The 14,976-nt window shown below is 34.7% G+C and overlaps 1 protein-coding gene, 1 long non-coding RNA gene and 1 other non-coding gene across 3 annotated transcripts in view; all 3 read left to right on the top strand.

The window, feature by feature from the left end:
* The window catches only part of LOC127838749 (uncharacterized), a 5,417-nt gene extending 4,266 nt beyond the window's left edge, over positions 1-1,151 (top strand). The window contains exon 3 of the mRNA XM_052366731.1: positions 1-1,151. This exon is cut by the window's left edge and continues 1,005 nt beyond it. The gene's annotated coding sequence lies outside the window, so the exon portion shown is untranslated.
* Positions 1,152-8,086: 6,935 nt separating this feature from the next.
* LOC127838757 (uncharacterized) lies at positions 8,087-14,575 on the top strand. The gene is made up of 3 exons (XR_008029937.1): positions 8,087-9,166; positions 12,103-12,249; positions 12,979-14,575. It is a non-coding gene; the product is annotated as an uncharacterized LOC127838757 (long non-coding RNA).
* On the top strand, positions 11,863-11,935 carry Trnar-ucu (transfer RNA arginine (anticodon UCU)). The gene has a single exon. It is a non-coding gene; the product is annotated as a tRNA-Arg (tRNA).
* Positions 14,576-14,976: the final 401 nt, after the last annotated feature.

Below are 14,976 nucleotides of genomic sequence, written 5' to 3'. Positions count from 1 at the left end.
TTAAAATAGGAAGAATTACAACACATTGTAAAATGTGTTATAAGAATGTATTATCAATTTCATTTAACATTAAAACAAAAATATTTATATTTGTATTTTACTGCATAATATATATCACACTGTATACTCATTAGGTTGCCAATGAGCATTTGTATACTTACACACTTAGGTAAGGGGTTCGTAACTCAGAATTAAGGGTTACGTAGTAATCGGTTAATTGGGAACGTTTTATGTTAGTTGATATTGCATTAAATGGTTTAAATAACCTTAACACGCAGTGTACTAAATACAATTTGCTTTTGTAAATTAATCTTATTAGATAAAAAAGCTGGGACAAACATTATTCAGTTATCTATATACTCTGATTATATCTATCATTATATTATATCGAGCATAATATCTTGTTTCGAGCCAGGGTCAATTACCTGCTAGTCAGTAATCAATGTAGGCTCAAATATGATTAAACCCTACAAAGTTCTCTGAATGTTAAACATTTTTCATAGTATTTTCGGTAAAAATCGGTACTAACGTCGACTCTACATGTCCGAAAAGAGCTTTTATTCATGTAGAAAATGTTTATTTGAATGATTTCACATTGATTGTTTCACATGTAAGGTTTTTGCATATGCCTATATGCCTCATACGGATAGTTGCATATAATAAATACACTCTTAAATATACAATTCCTGTAGCCAACAGTATGCATTAAGACATTTTCAAAACTGGCCCGAATTCTACTAAAACAACATAAACACACGCAGCCATTTCTTAAACTGGTTGAGCGATTGTCAAGCAAATTTCCTCGATTAAATTGTGTGTGTTTATGTTATAGTCTTAGAAAGACTGTTTATTTGTTTTATGATATCCTTCATAACCGATAATCGTTTGATATTCTATTATTATATTATTCCTGTTTGAGTACATGTTATAATTATGTGTATTAATAAAATTATTGAAAACACACTGATTTATGCACAAACAGAAATGTGTTCGTGGTTATTTTATTGGTCCCACGATTTTTCGATGTTAGTGGTTGTCTACGGAGTGATTTTGACTGCAATGTATTTATGTATGAATCTGATGTGTTGCTTACAAAACGATATCATCAAAGTTGTGTTAATTCTCCAGCAAAGTATAACACACTAACACACAATTTTATGCTATATTAAAACATGTTCAAAGAACAATATTGACTTGTTCTTGATTTCTTATACATGGTTGCGTCTGCTTAACCCATTTATGCCTAGTGGACTCTCCCGTCCTTCTAATTTGGATCAATTTATTTCCAAAATTAAGAATGTCTAGTATATTTATTTCTATATTTAGAATATTTCTTACAGAAATTCCTTTGAGCAAACAGCGCAGACCCTGATGAGACGCTGCATCATGCGGCGTCTCATCTGGGTCTACGCTGTGTGCCAATGCCCTTTTTATAGACGCTAGGCATAAATGGGTTAAATGTTACTTATTTTGTTCAGTTTGTTGGCAAATCATTCAGGCGTTTATATGAATTGTTTTCATACTTTAATTTTTATTTTTAAGTACAAACGGTCAATGGTTATGCGTTTAAAACAATGACAAATATCATAGCTCACTTGAAAAAAAAACGATACAAAGCCTAAGACTGCTTAAGATCTATTTTACTCGTCCTTCTCTCTTACTATGTCTTACGGATGCGAGAAGTTTTTGTTTCAAATCACACTCATTGGTAAGAATTCATATTAAATATTGCAAAATGATTTTTTCATAAAATTAATATTAAACACTTGCCTTTTTACCAATTTTTCACAATATGGAAATATAACAATACATTAACTGACAAAAATTAATACAACAAAACATTAAAATTGCTTTTAAATTGGGGATAATGGCCGAGCATGGTTATCATATTGTATTGGAAATCAAATCAAAACCGTACGATAACATGGAACTAAATATGTTTCCAATTTTATGACTGGGCTATTACATTTCGAAGATAATGATTTGACATAGATAGGTCCCTGAATTATTCGAAACCATACCAGCAATTATAAAGTTAGATTATCCGGACGCGCAAACTCGAAACACGTCATCAAAAAAACCCTAACGCAACGCAAAGCTAAAATGCGCATTGAATCTTTGCAATAGATTATCCAATAAGTAGCAGTACCGATGTCGCTTCCAATAAGTATTATGATATTACCCGACAATCTCTTTTTTTTAATTGCTACTCATAGTTACTTCAAAGACGAAAATAATGTCGCCTATGTCGAACACTAAAATATTTTAATTTTATCACTACAACATGTGTACACCAGTCGTAAATACCCGTAGTATATGTTTTGTAAATATCAATGTCCAAACAAAAAATCTTATACAAACCACTGTGCATATACATTGCTTCCTGTTATTATCACCATGATGCCGTTCAAGAACTAGATATATGTAATAGTTGGTGCTCACAGAAACAAACACCCAAGCACGCAAGCACGCGTGCACGCACGCACGCCCCCTCCCCACACACGTTGTTATATTGGGTTTGTATTCCTAACGCGCCGAGGTAATTCATTGAAAAACACACCAACGTACTGAGGTACCAAAATCTACCGGTATGTGTACCTCGCTAACTGCTTGTATATTGTCTAGCGAGCCCGTTGCCGAATTTTGCCGATTACCTCGGTATAACGTTGTTATGCCGACGGGAGTGTGCGTGTGTGCTCCCACACTCCTTGTTATCGAGTTTAATGCTTCTTTGGATCCTGGTTCGATATCGAGCGCGCGCAGATAAACAGTCGAAACCAATGAAGCGGAAGCCGGTTGCTGACCGATTTACCGAGGTACGAACACACATTTTGTTTTCACCGTATTTTTTCTTTAATATTAAAGAAATGTATAATTGTGTTTTTATGTAATAATAACTAACAGATATTTATACGTCATTTAGTTGATTTACACCATTCTTTAATCGATATCATTAATTGCAATTCTTACAAGAAATAAACATGACGAAAACAACATGGTGGTGTTTGATTTTCATTACTGTAGAAAACATATAACAAATATGTACTCTATAATCAAACATTTAATATGCATACAATGCATTCAATGTGTTTATAGCATTCTATTTTAAAAAAAAATCACCTATAATACACTGTGTATATACTATAAAATATTAAGACACACATCAATATGTCAACAAACAGGACCTCGTAATTTATGACTGCTACCGAAAATTGACGAAATCTATGACTGAGCGAACAGTATGCTTACTGTTAACATCACAAACTCATATTTTAATGTTATGTCATTGGTAATAAAAGAATTTTGGTTATCAACAATAAAATATGTATTACATCGACTAATCCCGGTGTTAATCGATAAGAAACTTATGCCTTGATCAGAAACGATGTTTTCACTCTCTAAATCAGACATGGCCAAAGTACGTTGCACGTCGGACATTGCCAATGAAAATTTTAAGAGACCGACGGTGAAATCCATTATCATCTGACATACTGTCCGGTAATTTTTGTCTTTCCATTTCAAACGTATTTAACCTCTGTTCACAACAAACCAGTTACCAATTCCTGTGTATTTGTATTCGTTGCCATATGTAAACAAGTTTTTAATACCAACAGTGTGGGTTATGCAAAAATATTTATCAAAAACGACGTGATACGTAAAACAATCTAACATTTTCGGTGGTATTTGTTGTATGTACAAACCATGAGTTACTTTGACCAATTAAAATGTTTAATGAAGTCATTGCAGAATAAAAACAACATCTGCTCGGTCAGATTAAACGCATTCCCACACACCAAAGTCTGCAAATAAGAACATAACTTTCAATCTTCATGGTATGAAGAGGGCCCCAAGAATTCGTCACAAAATTGTGATTCCTCATTGTACTGGAGGTGTTATTTAGTATATAAATCGACGAAAAATGTTCAATTTTGTGTTTGTCATCATAAAAAAAAAATTAAGTGAAGTTAATATATCGGCACATTATAAAATAAAAATAAAATATCTTGGACTAATTGCACCGATGTCCTTGAACGTTTTATTCAAGAACATCTATATTACAAAAAATGTATGTCCTTTATGAGGACTGTATTCTTTGTTGACGGTGTTAAAGTTAAGATTTTAAGTCCTAGTATTTTGTTACTTTGAAAGAAGGGCGAGATTATAGATGGCACTATCGGGATTCCGTAGAAAAGAGAGATACAGCTCATGTTTAAACATTGCGACCTTACGTTAAGGTTGCCTGAGACTCAACACAAGTTTATCTGCCCCCCCCCCCCCCCCCCCCCCCCGTTGACAACTTAACTCGAAAACTGAAATGAACTATTAACAAAAACAACTGACTGATGACAATGCTTACAATTGCATTCTTCACTGCATTTTACTTTAGCTTGTACTGGCCTTGTTTGCAACATGTCGCTCAATATTTGGAAGTTTTTCTATCAGCATTAACTAAGTATAACTCGAGTCGTATCGGGTTTTGCCTGTACCATTATCTACGCATTATTTTTTTCCACTTAATATGTAGATCGACAAAGCTTCAATATATTCGAATGATATTTGTCTTGTTCTGATAAAACTGGGCATAATACATGTGCGTAAAGTGTCGTCCCAGATTAGCCTGTGCAGTCCGCACAGGCTTATCAGGGACGACACTTTCCGCTTAAACTTGATTTTCGGTAAGGAGGGACTTCCTTGAAACTAAAAATACCATTAAAGCGGAAAGTGTCGTCCCTGATTAGCCTGTGTGGACTGCACATGCTAATCTGGGACGACACTTTACGCACAAGCATTAAGCCCAGTTTTCTCAGAACAAGGCACATATATTCATATAGAATGACAGACTAGACGTCAAAATAGAGCTCATTTCCCGAAATGAAAATTTGCGACAATGTGTGCATATTATTTCTCGGAATGTCTCATTACAAACAATTTAAAGTACATTGTATGCGTACAGTTATATTTGCAAGCAGTTTTTCGAAAATATATTAATTGTTGGGCATGCGTTTAATGTAATTTTCTAGACGTAATGGAAATGCATGTGCGTAAAGTGTTGTCCCAGATTAGCCTGTACAGTATGAAGTATAAAAAAAGTTGACATGTTGCAAACATTTATAATCAGCTTATTGTCTGCCCAGAATTCGTATGGGGAAAGGTTCGTGCAGCTAGAGTTAACATCTAATCATATGCATACATGTGCTAGTCATAATTAAAATTTTGATTTTCGTCAATGTTTACGCTGTAGTTGTTTGTTCACTTTTAATATGTTTTTACTATTAGTCACAATCAATTCATTTATTGGTACAGGTGTTTTCACTTTATAGTTCATAATTTGCTCTTGATTGCTGTCAATATTCACCGTTATTTATGTAAACTGTTATTTGAATAAACATGAAAATGTTAACCATGAGTGGTCTCCCTTAGACCATTTGGTGCCTTAAAGGAAACCCAATTTCAACGTTTGCGGATCACAACTTGAGCTTACTTGATGGTGGCCAACGATTATTTAACATCATATTGAGCTATGCTTTCACAATAACTTAATAAATACCAATCTACAGTTAGCTTCATACCACGTGACTTGATAAAGGCATAAGGATGTAAATGGCATTGTATGATATGTCAAATTGCATTGTCCTTACCTCAAGTGTATGTGATATTTTTTTGCCGTTTCACCAATATCGCGTGAGAAGTTATTATTCTTTACATTGGGTTTAACTTTAAATGTAAGCTTTACAGAACACATTAACGTCTTCGAATACATACTGAATTTGGAACATGCATATATGACATATTTATTATATATAAAATGCATAACCTACTTGCGGACAAACTAACGTTCGGAATTTTTCTTTCGCTATTTTTAACAGATCTCAAAGAACACGAAGTGGAATATAAATTATAGAGAACCCGGTGGTACCAATCCAAAATATATAGGACAAAAACCCGACATTAAATGTAATATGCAGAGCAAGCTTAAAGAAATGCACGAACTCGACCGACAGTTTGTTAAAAGGTTACTGAAAATCAGCGTTTAGATACGTTTAGATGTACTGTATAACATAACAACCATCTGCAGTAACTCAAAAGCAGTATTATTCCGTATGTTCATACTGTTCACCCTTTGTTTAGACAAGTTATTTGATTGTGTTAACAGTTTAGTTGACTCTGTTTCAGTTTTAAAGAAATTGTACCTGGGACAGTCACACAAACAAAAGGATCTAATGAAACATGTTCTCCAGGTAACCTACCATACCGAGAATGCCCTTGCTGATGTTGAAGCACTTGGATTTCTACTTAAACCTGTTTAGTTTCAATAATAATTTTGTTCGATTCAGTAATGGAAAGGCAAAGAACATGAGTTCTTTAAATGCGTTAGAACATAAAGGAATACTAAAGCGGCCAAGAGCTGAAAACAATGCAGGCTTTGGACTGCATCTATAACGCCAAAATGTTTGTTTATCCCATTTACAAAAACAAACAATTATGGATATAGGGTCAAACCATGGTAATTGCCCGGCCGAGTCAAAGGGTAGGTGTATACAATAATATAACATCTTTACCAACTGGTAAACAATGTTTATTCGAAATATGATTTGATAAATAATGTACAATCGAACATTTATAACGTATTTTGTATCTGGAAAAGTGTCCATTAGGCTCCCTCTAACTTATACTGCTTTTAAATGTACTGTTCAGTCGACATTTTTCGGATATTTACTCACGATAATTCGAAATTTGGATAAGCATTTCTATTCAACCTAAAACCGACAGTGTACAGCAAATAAACGTTGAGCAAATAACAATACGACCATGCTATAAACATAGCATTTGCAGTAAATATCTCTTAACGAAGAAACCCGTACAAAGTGACCTAAAACAAACACTGTTCAAATGAATGAGAATTCTGAAAAAAGGCGAGAAAAAGACTAAACGGCGCGAGCTGATAAAGCATATGTAAATTTTAATAAAAACTTGATACACACGAAAAGAAGATGTCCTGCGTCCCTTTGACACCCGTTACTGATAATGTTCTCGAACAAATTAACAGACGGGACGCTGATCGGGGAGCTTCTGGACGACATCATCGCCGGAAGAGGCTTCGCGCCGTCGGTTACGCAAATAGAAGTCGCACATGTTAGTGGTAAATGGTACGTCAACGACAACCGGCGTCTCTTTGTCTTCAAGCAGCTCCAGAATCATGGACGCTTGAAGAAAAAATGTTGAGAAGATGTCCGCGTGCAAATTCACGACGAAGAACGGTGGGACCTCCATGGAGAATATGGGAGGAAGCCCCGGGGTTAAAACGCTTCCAGCAAGTACATGTGAACCGAAACGGAAACGCTGCATAATCTTTTGATTTCAAGCAAGTACATGTCAACGAAAAACGGAAACGCAGCATAATCTTTTAATGGTACATTTAATATAAAAAGTACTGTATACTGTTAGGGTTTTCTTCATAATTTTGTAAACTGGGGTATGTTTTTGAAACCAAATTATCCAATACGTCTCTGTATACAGCACCATTTTCCGAAATTGAATATTTAGGACATGAACTCAAACTCAAGTATTTGGTTAACGTCTTATATAAACCACGGGTGAAGGGCGCGTGGCCAAGTCACTTTTACACTATCAATTTGTCATAAAACAACATTTTTTTATCATATTGACCAAAAAAACAACAAAAAAAAACATTTTTTCTTGATATGTTATATATGAACAAGGTAGGTATCTCTTGACACAGGAAAATCACCTTCATCAACATTTTATGCGATTTATTGCCTTAATGGCGTTCGATTTTCGTAAACTATGTACCATTTTGTTGGGAAAGGTTGCCTCGTGACGAAAAATGACCACAAACGGCTACTTGCCGACATTAACTACAAGAAAATACTTCTCGAACTCAAAGAAATGCTAGGTCGGCGTCGATCTGACCGAAGGTTCAGTGCCGATTTTACAAGAGTAAAACTATCGAAATACCCCAGCTACCAAACATACTCGGCATTCGTACAATAAACAAATACGAGTTTATCAACTGACAACTTGGCCCCGCGCCCTTCACCTGTGATATAAACATGCACATGTTAATTTTATGCATACTGTTATCTTGCAACAGTTTTTCAAAAATAAATCAATTGTGAAAAAGCGAGTGTAAATTTCTGAAAATAATGTGACCTTATTGTAAGCGTCGTCGTCGTCAGCGGTGGTTCGTTGGTCCCAGCCGTTGTCGGATTATGGCGAAATTAGACGGCCGTTCGATTCCCTAACATTTTTAAATCCCGTCCAGCGACGGATACCCGTGGAAATTTACAACTTCCACAAAATTCTGGAGGGAGGATTTATTAAACACCGACCATCGTTTTCAGTGATTGTTCCACTACATGACGAAGAGGAAAATTAATGCGGACCTATTATTGCTATTTTGATTTTAATTTTCTTAGTAATAGTAGTCGTTATTATGTACTGTGTAGCGTTCGTTTGCAAAATGGCACTGAAGTATATAAACTAAAGATCACCAGACAGTACTTGCACACACATGTGAATTGTTTTTATGGAAATGTGTAAACTAACATTAAAGGTCCATTCCACCACGACCTCATGGGATAATTTCTTCGCTTCGCAACACTAAACCGTTGGTTTTAAGTGCAATAACCATCGCGGCCTTAAATTATGTCTTTAATGATGTGTGTAAACGTTGGACAAGCGAGTTTATAAATTATCAAAGTCCGGATTGCTCGTCGATAGCAATTCACAATAAATACATTAATTTGCAGACGAACACGTCGGGAGGTCTATCAAATCAAGTGTTATTTACGGAAAAAAACATTACTACCTGGTTTCCCACAAATCGCAATACATTTTAGCAAAGAATTCATTACATATCATCTTATCGGTGAAAATTCGGTCACTTTCTCAAAAGACAACACTGCAGAGAAAAGACGCGAATGCATGATGAGCCAAACATGTTGCGATTCAGTCTTGCAGAAGACAAAAACAAGAAGTGGCGTATACAACTTGTAAAGTGACGTCAGATGCCTAGGTGTGGGAACCGTAAGGCGACATTGCAGCGTCTATTGACGATCCAGCTCTGATAGATATGTATTTGGATGCTTCGCTACAACCTCTGTGAAATGTGCATAGTGACGGTATTTAACTCAGTCTGTTACATGTAAGTGATTCGTCGGTGCGCGCTTTGAGACGCTCTGTTCGGGTTTTCAAATATTTGAAGAGATTATTTTACGGACGTTTTATTGATTGTATGCATGTCCAATGCTACTACAGGTATATAGAGAATAACAGGTTACTGTCTGATAGTTTTGTAACTTGCGCTTTATATTTGTCAAATAATTTGTTCGCTGTTTGGGTTGCTTATTGTGTCTAACATATATTACATCTTGGTATCAAATTGTTTGTTTTATTAAATCCGAATCTATAATACTAAAAATGATGACTTTATAGTTGGTTCCGAGTAATGTTACACACCTCTTAACATCGGCTGATATAACAACTTGAACTGATATAAAACAAAAGTGCATCAGACATCGTAATATCAGGCAGATATCAATGTAGCGGTATGATATATATCAATATTCATAAAGTTTGTATTTTCTTATTCATTTTAAATATGTGCTCTTAATATCCTTAGTGAACTACAGTATTCCCTACTAGTATACGTGCAAAAGATAGCAACCTTTTTTAATCATAATGTCGAAAAATTAAGATCATTAGTTTAAACCTATTTATGTTAGCTCCATTGCATCGAAAGCCTAAGGCTTATTTGAAACGTTCTCGAGTCCGTTTCCTGGGACTAGAACCGGTACTTGGTGTCTTTAGGGGAAATCTTAAGAACGCTCAGACTATGGGGATCGAAACCATGACCATATTTTGAGTGATTCATTAAAAATAGATACCCAATCGTGGTTTTTAAAATGCTTTGTTTTCTGAAAAGAAGTGACATACTTAGTCAGGCTTAATAAAAATGTATGCATTGCCATTTTAATGTACATGTATCTACAAACGTCTGTGCATATGCAAGTATGCGATTTTTGCCAAACATTTACAGAATGGTTATCTGTAAGTGTCACAACACATATTGTCAAGGTTTCGAGAATGCGTATTTTTTAAGGAGTTATTGTCATTTGTTTAAAATTAATCAATAAAAGGGCATTGTGATTGCAGGTTGTGTTTTTTCGTAAAAGTTAAATCGCGAATTCTTAGTGAACCCTTTCGAAGATAATGCATATACTTTCTGTGACAGCTTGCTGTTGTTTATTGTGTTTCATGCGACTGAAATCGTCAGAGCAGATGCTCACACGTACAGCTACTGTGGTAAACCAAGAGCAATAATTATTTGCAAGTTTTTATTGAATCGTTGATGCTTTAATTGCATATGTTGCATACTTATTTATTTGTTTTTGTTGTGTTCGTTTTTTTTCAGCTCACTATTTACTTCACGTACTGGTGATTTAAATCATAATAATTGTGTGGTCGGTGTTTATAACACCTGTATCATTTGCCTAGTTTATAGTTGAAGGGTATTCACTCTTGATCGAATACACGTGGAGTATTAATTGCGAGTTGCCTCTTTTAGACTGTTATACATAAATCATTTTGTCTTTCGTAAATGTTTTATAATATGTGGTTCTAGTAGAGTTAATACACCTCTCGAGTATTATGATATTGAGTACGATTGTGATGAATTCATCTGGTACATTTATACACGTTCATTTTTATATAAAATTTGCATGACCGTGAAAAACGTCAGACGTAATATAATTCGACGTCTTACGATTCTCACAGTACCCCCGTGCGCTTTATCAGACCAGTGACCGTGATAAAAGTAAGACCGATGCACAATAATAATAAACGAACTATTGTTGCAATAGAAGCTTATTTCGTGTTATTAAAACCTTGCAGTTATTTTCGGATCATTGTTATTCCGAACGTTGAACATAAAAAACTGTTCACAACAAAAATAGCACAGCAATAATTCCATGCAAACCTTTGAATTTTAAACGATGTTCTTCTCAAATTGTAAAAAATCGATGATGTATGTGTATAGCGTTGTTAATGAATATGTCAATGCGTCATTAACGTGTTTATTGTTTAAATCACAATATCTTTAGCCAAATGCATACAATATTAATTTAAGAATATATAATTTGCAGATAAACAAATGTTAGAATCTAGATCTGATTAGAAAACAAATTCAGTTCCAAAAATGTATGGTCACAACCACATAAGCATTAGAATTATAACGCACATGCAAAATGTACATGGTTATCACTTTTAACATGTGTTCTGTCCTTCAAAACGTTTATATTGCAATCCTCAAGGACATGTTCTTAAACCAGTCTAAGTTAAATCAGAATAATATGGTTTTAAAATCCTCAAATCAATTGTATAAATTATCGTCTATGAGAAATTTATGTCACCAACACCATGGCCATAAGTGAGGTCGTTATCACACACAAGTACATATATTATGACTTGTAACTGCAAAAAATATATAATAATCGACTACCATCACTTTTAAAGTCATTTAAGTAGCATTGCAGTTTCTGCTACAAAATAGTATATTCTCTTCACCTGATCAACTTTACTGAAGTTAGTATTCTTTACAAAAATTGTTTTAATACATTAGCATGAATCATAATGTAATTATAGTAACAGGTGACATCTTTACTAGTCCGACTACATACATAACTGAGTTTCTTCTAGCCCGAAATAATTTCTAAATAGCACCGTGTTTTCGGGCTATAGGTTAGTGCGAACCTATTATAGGCATATTAAATTCTGACTGAAAAACAATGTTACACATTGAAGTATGACTTTTCAATAAGAGTGCATATCTAAAATGTATACGCCACCGTGGCCTAATGGATAAGGCACCGGCCTTCTAAGCCGGGGATTGCGGGTTCGATCCCCGCCGGTGGTAAGTTTTATTTTATTTCCAGCATTGCGATCTCTTCCGTGGGAATGGGAATATAATTATCATGAATAAGCTAAATGTCTACAGTCGAACATATTATATCTTTGTTTATATTCATCTCAAATCTCAGTGTACGATTGTTTTATTGAAATTGTTATATGTAACTATTTCAGACGAACTGGACTCCATTAATGATAGCAGTTTCGGCAGGTCGCATGCAGATAGTATCGAGCTTGATTTTACACGGAGCCTAAATGAATGCAGTGAATCAAACAGGACAGTGCGGTCTTCACTATGCAGCATCAAAGGACAGATATGAGGTACCATTTATTGTAACGGTTGTTGTAATTACTATTCAGGCAAGTGAACATATACATGCCAGTAACTGACAAGAAGGACTGTTATCAGTTATTAGACACACTACGTACTGGTAAACCAGCTTACACAGTAAGTGTGTCAGTAGGATATGTGACCACAGTGGTATGATTGTTAAATGAAGCCATACAAACAAACAGTACCAGTTATAAATACAAACAGATAATTGACTTCTTAAATGTGACTGATTAAAATAAACCAAATACTCAGGAACTAACAAAGTTACTGGTTTGTTCTCATACTAGACACTCTAAATATGTATAATATATGTTGTTTCAGATCTTTTTCTCAGGCTTGTCAGTGAGCATGGTAACCACCAGGTGGTTGAAGTGAAATAATCTAACACAAGTTTGAAGAACTTTAATCAATCAAATAGTGTTTATTGTAGATGTAAACATATCTTAAGGACGATGCTCAACATAAGACAACCCATGATAATCTACATTTTCATGTTTTGCTTTAATTTGTTACATTTGACCATTTAGAGCATTGCTATTTGTATGGCTCCTTTTTGTTCTCGTCACTATGAATATTTTCTTTCTTTAAAACAGCTAAAACGCTAGTTTTATTATAGGTGCTTTTTGTTCTCGTCACTTTGAATATATTTTTTCTTGAAGATACACTTTGAATATGTTTTTTCTTGAAGATACACTTTGAATATGTTTTTCTTTAAGCTAGCTGAAAAGCTATTACAAAACGGTGCAGACATTGATGTAGGTGACCAGTTCAACAGCACACCTCTTCATCGCAAGGCCATTTAAAATGGTCAAGCTCCTGCTTCAACATCAGCCTGATGTAAATGTCAAAGACTTTAGCGGACACACTCCCTTGTACATATCATGATTTGTAGAGGGGCTGTACACATTTGTAGGAAAATTATATACAATGACATCTTTTGATTAAAAAAAACGATTTCATTATGTTCAGGAAATTGTCTGAATTCTCATATGTATATTTGCTTTTTTGGATGAAATGATGTTTGTCTCAAGATTGAATATAATGACAAATTACCGACAACATTCTTGGAAGTCGACCCGCCTAGCAAGACCCGCCTAGTGGGTAAGAAAAGAGACCTTTTACTATATCTAGAAAACAGACTTTAACCTTTAACAGACTTTAGTCTTTAACCTATTTTCTTCTGGATACTGATGATATCAAAAACACATTGAACATATATAAGCCTCGTTTAGGGAAAACTGGTCTAAATTCATGTGCGTCAAGTGTCATCCCAAACCCTGTGCAGACTGGGACGACAAGGACGACACTTTCCATCTAGACTGGGTTTTCGTTTAGAAGAGACTTTCTTTAAACGAAAAATTCCGTAAACGCGGAATGTGTCGTCCCTGATTAGTCTGTGCCGACTGAACAGGCTAATCTGGGACAACACTTTTAGCACATGCATTTAGCCCAGTTTTCCCAGAACGAGGCTCATATGAGTTTTCAGGTTAGGTCACAGTGACACAAATGTCTTTTTTGTGAGGTATTTGTATTAAATATGATATGTGACCTGTTTTCCATATCGCAGACACCTGGCTTGTGAGAAAGAGAGGTCTGAAGTCAGTCGGCTACTGATTGCACATTGGACCTATGCGACAATATTAAACAAGTTATACAAGATCTTCATTGTAGACTTAACTGTATTCTTTTCACTCACCCGAGTTTATAACGATGAGCTTTTGATGTCAGCAGTTGATCTTGTAGATGGCCGTCATCATAAATAACCTTATAATCTCATCTGAAACTATTTGGTATAAAATAACAAAACTTTGTTTGAATGTTCCTTGTTTATCTACCAAAATACGTCTGTTGATTTTGAATTTCCTGATGAGGTCATCTACCACAACACTTTGAAAAAACAAGGCAAACATGCAGTCTGTTGTTTTTTTGTATTGATTCCACATTAAACTCTATTTAGTCACTCAGTGTCATATTTATATGTTTGTTTTAAAACTTCCGGAAACATGCCTTGACTAAAATAATGAATAAACACTCTTAAACAAAATGCAAAATCTGACTTTGTATTAATTTAGTGCTTTTTAAATTGTTGACCAAGATTGATATTCGTTGTGGTACATGATCTGAAGCATTTATAAATGAACATGCCTTCCGTTCTTAACCTTAGTGCACACTTTTTATTTGGTATAAGATCTGTATTAAAAACAACAAAAAACAACAATTTATTGGATAAAGGGGGAAGGGTAACTCCAAATGTGATTCCAATTGTCAAACATAATCCATTTGATAAAATAATAAAATTACCATCCGATACATGTCAAGTATTCTTGTGTGGAGCCAGCCATTGATAAAACATTTGTTATTACGCTCGTCCAACCAAGGTTCAGGTCTCGTGTACATTTTATCAAATCGATTGAACATATTTGCTGAAAATGGATGTTATTTATCGATTTAACAATTGATAGAGCCATGCATGCAAAAGGTTTCATTCGGTTGTTTTAAACTTAGTTTGGCTGAAATTGCGATGTGCAAGGTTGGCCTTCAACAAATCAGGATGTTGTATAGTAGTCTGTAGTCTTGTAACTATGTATAATAATATTGACAAGTACAAAATAAAAAAAATCATTATTAACCAGCAATTCATGTGAACTAATATGTACTTCGGTATTTTGTTGGTCTTTATTATGCACTGTTTCTAAACTGCCTATGAAGACTCA

This window comes from Dreissena polymorpha, chromosome 7 (genome assembly GCF_020536995.1).
Source record: "Dreissena polymorpha isolate Duluth1 chromosome 7, UMN_Dpol_1.0, whole genome shotgun sequence".
NCBI lineage: Eukaryota > Metazoa > Mollusca > Bivalvia > Myida > Dreissenidae > Dreissena > Dreissena polymorpha.
The sequence above is the reverse complement of the archived record's forward strand: the minus strand, read 5'-3'. Positions and strand labels throughout refer to the sequence as shown.